The sequence below is a fragment of the Schistosoma mansoni genome, chromosome 2 (assembly GCF_000237925.1).
Source record: "Schistosoma mansoni strain Puerto Rico chromosome 2, complete genome".
Classification (NCBI taxonomy): domain Eukaryota; kingdom Metazoa; phylum Platyhelminthes; class Trematoda; order Strigeidida; family Schistosomatidae; genus Schistosoma; species Schistosoma mansoni.
In genome coordinates this window covers 6,046,766-6,051,211 of record NC_031496.1, presented here as the reverse complement: position 1 = coordinate 6,051,211, position 4,446 = coordinate 6,046,766, and the positions used below count along the sequence as shown (strand labels likewise).

General features: G+C 33.2%; 1 non-coding gene across 1 annotated transcript; it reads left to right on the top strand.

Moving 5' to 3' along the window:
• The first annotated feature begins 251 nt into the window (after positions 1 to 251).
• On the top strand, positions 252 to 318 carry Smp_tRNA_01229_Gln_TTG.1.1. The gene has a single exon. It is a non-coding gene (tRNA).
• The last annotated feature ends 4,128 nt before the right edge of the window (positions 319 to 4,446 follow it).

The window sequence follows — 4,446 nt, the reverse complement described above, 5'->3', positions numbered from 1 at the left end:
TTGAGGTTCTATCATTGACGGATAATCATAAATATGTAATACAATGAAGTTATATACAAAGACTGAATATATAATGATTCACTTAGTATTACTTTTTTGGATTTTCCCATTGATGTTTAGGACTGCAACTGTTCAGTCTCTTATAGGCATATGTGCATACTGTGCGTATTGCCTCTATGGGAAGATTCAAACAAGTAATACTAAGTGAATTTAAACTTCAACCCATTGCACAAGCAAGTGGCTATCAGGACTCAGTAGCTGAGTGGATAACGCGATGGCGTTTGAAGCCAAAGGTACTGAGTTCGAGTCTCAGAGTGAACATCAACTCTGAGATGCAGGTACATCCAGCTGACGAGTCTCAAATAGAACGAAACGTGCTTTGTCCTGGAATCCACTGCTAGCCACTATCCATCTTTGCCTAAATATATAATGGTCTGAGGTTTTCCATGATTATATATATATATCATCTTAATATTAATAGGAAAATATAAGGCAGTTATTGACCTACGTAAGACTTTTCTGTCCAATTATAATAGCTGATTTTCATTGTATAGTTTACTGTTATCAAAGTTTCCATCATTCTGATATTTTTTTAATTATTTATTACATTTATTAGATAACATCTTGTAGAAGAACTAATAAGTAGGATACCTTTGTTGTCTTTAAAAAAAGAGAATATGTTCTCATATTTTTAGTAACATCATTTGTCAGTGATGTTCAACGCAAAGAATGTTCAATATTTATTTCTATTTTTTATAATGATAAATATAACTTAGGTTACTCCAACCGTTGTATAAATCATAGTTGAAAGCGTGAGTCAATTGAAGCTAGACCACCATGGAAAACCTGGAAGCACTGGACGGCCGTTTCGTCCTATTATGGGACTCCTCAGCAGTGCGCATCTACGAACCCGCACTCGCGAGATTCCAACTCAGGACCTACCAGTCTCGAGCCAGAGCCCTTAACCGATAGACCACTGAGCTGGCATCCAACGGTGTTAATTTCTAACTTCAACTGATCCACGAAGTTGAGCAACCATTCACCAATTGTCTTCAGTAAGTTCCTATCCCACGACACACGTGGTTTGAACTCCACTGGCCACTGCTTCTCACTAGAGCTCCTGGATGTACTTCTCGAATTCACTAGTGAGCATATGATTATATTAATTATCAGAAGGGGTTTTGCGGAGATTTAGTATTTTTCATAGTTGAAAGCGTGTAGTGTTGTAAAAATGTTATGTGCTGTGTGCTACTGATGACAACAGATATAAGTAGTATATATCATCAAACGAAAGGGAAATACCTAAAGACAGGAGGTTAAAAAGATCAAAGAAAAGAGAACGATAACAAAGAATGTTTTATATGGAAATGAAAGAGCAATGAAGTTTGAGACGATTGACCAATATTTGCAAATGGAACAGTTATGTTTGAGATAATTGATTAACATTTTGCAAATGACGTATTTAATGTGTGGTTCTCATATTTTACTTAGATATTCTGTAATTTTATGTTGAAATATATTCAATTGTCCCCATTTTTGTTCCCGTTTCTTACAATTGTATCCTGGGTTGAACAATTAGAGGAAAATGTTGTATACTGCCGTTAATATCATAAAGCTATTGTAAAATTATGGTTTCGTAACTCGATCAACTGAATCCATTCGGAGGATTAAAAAAAATAATGTAACAATGATTGCTATTGTTTGATTGAATGATATTTAAATACTTTAGTCCTATAAGAAGTAAGTCACCCCTGAGTGATGTGGTTTCGAAACGAGCAGGTGACATAATTCTCGGACAGATTATTCGAACTCCTTGTTGACAACTGTCAACTAGCATGCCAGTTTTTCTCAGGAACCTAACATTAAAAAATATCTACATTTATGTTGGTGTTATTAAGTACGTACATTTATGTTGGAAATGTTTCCTCGTGAAGATGTGCACTATTCATATTAACTAAAAACCTGACGGTTTGTAGGACATTTATTGTATTTAATCCAGGTGTGTTTTTATTAATTATTAGTCTAAATTAATGCAAGATATACAATGAATATATAGAAAATAAATCATTAGTTATAAGAAATCTCTAATTTCCTAATTACTCTTTACAATGAATATTATTATTACTAATGACGGTTTATTAGAAATGTTCGTCAATATAAATTTTGAATTGAGACTATTAACGAATTCCAAGAAGTGAGTTTCAACATATTTTACATGTCAGTTAGAGTTACATGAAAAGTAGTGCTGAATGTTGCATTGAAACTAAACAAGGCTCAATTAAAATGAAACCCACGACTCAGACTACACCAACTGATTGTATGACCAACTTCAATCGGTTTATGATATTACTCAACCATCATCTAATACCGTTGGTATGTATCTACATCATACCTAAAATGGTTGTACTGCACTGGCGATTTCTTTCCACTAGAACACAGGCAATTTCAATTCATAATTACATACTATTGATCATATTGTCAGTGTAGAATAATAAAATACTGTAGCTGACTATATTATTCATATAGTTATATAATATCATAAGACGTCTCCTTGTTCAGAACTCCGTATTCATTTTTTTGCACAAAGCAGACGTTCATTTCTGAATCAAATCCAAAAAAGGGTTCCATAAAATCTTATAAAGGTTTTGAATAAATTTTGGTTATAAATAATACACATGAATTTTATTTTCTTGACCGTATATCTTTGACGTATAATGCAGTATTTGACGAAAACCTACTGAATCTTATGTCAGCTTATCGGTAAGAAGCTCACTTTCACATTGTTGGTTTGAAGTAATTGAGATCATTGTACTTTCAAGTGAAACTTAATTTGAACGAAATATAAAACTCAAAAGCCGAAGTGAATAAATGTATTTTATATGCCGTATGTGTATATTATTCTATTTGCTGATAAGCCAACTAAGTAATCTCCTTTGAGTTTTTATGGTAACTAATCGAGCGTGTATCAGGAACACATTATCTCACAATTTATTTATAGCATCTGAATTGGTAAAAGTCCACGTGAAAAGGATAAAATCTCTGTATTTTTTCAACGCTACAATTGGAGTATTGATAAGTACACTACATTTTTTGAACAATTATCCTATTTAACTAAATAAACATCAGTTTTATACTGGTTATTTGAATCTTCCCATTGATTTTTAGGACTGCAATTGATCAGTCTCTTGTTGGAATATGTGCATTATGTGAAGATTGACTTGCTATTGACTTCAGTCACAAACATTGTGAGCAGGGATGGATGGTGGATAATAGTCGAATTCAGGACGCGCGTTTCGTTCTATTTAGGACTCGTCAACTGGATGTACCTGCATCCCAGAGTTAATGTCCGTTGGTGAACTTGAACACTTTACTTTTAGCTTCAAATGCCAGCAACTGAGTCCAGATAGTCACTAGCTTGTTCGGAAAATGAATTTAACTTGAACCATTACACAAGCTAATGGCTATCTAGACTCAATAGATAAATTGATAGAACGATGGAATTTAGAGCTAAAAGTAAGGGGTTTGAGGCCCCAAGTGGACATTAATTCTGGGGTACAGGTACATCCAGTTGACGAGTCCCATATAGAATGTAACACGCGTCCTGGATTCGACTGCTAGCCACCATCCATTTCTGTTTAGAAATAAATATCAGTTTTACATTCAGTAATTCTCTAGCTTTATGATACATGACAATTTCCTAGTTCAGTTTCGTTTTTATTTATCTGACTATGATTAAGGTTTCTTCAATAATTGTTCTTTCTAAACTGAATAAGATAAGTGTTATCATCTAGCGTTTGTATTCCTCAATAAATTTCCATTTGTCGTTTAGTCGTAAGACAATAGCGTCAAAAACAAATAAATTAGTGAAACGTTTTGATAGTCAATGTGAGAAGTTTATGGAGACTGTTGAATTATATAGTTCCTTTCACGAATCAACTTTAGTTAAACAACCATTATAAACTAAGAAACACTTAACAGCTGTTTTGATTTAAAAGTCGTGGGTGCGATCTCACGCTGAGTAATGAACGCTCATTGCTGAGGATTTCCATACCAGAACTAGTATATTATCTAATGATTCTCCGGTTTTGAGATGTACAAGAGAGAAAATTTCCAAATACTGTTTGTTTTCTACGAATGAAATTGAGGTAAACCTACTGAATAAGAGATGTTTCTTTGAGATATAAGAGTATTTTTTCATGGGAAATGGATAGATAGATCATTTCATTGTTCATACTCATTAACTGATTGTAAAACATCTATCATAAAAAAAAATTTTAAAAAATTATCTCATGCAATCAATCTTTGTTGTTTTAAGCGGTTTACGTGACAGCAAACGTCTCATAAATAGGATGTAAATAATCGTTTCAGATTTATTATTGTACATCAGAATGATCAAATTCTATCTTAAGATAAGCTATCATTAGTTAAATCCTTCTCTATCCAATG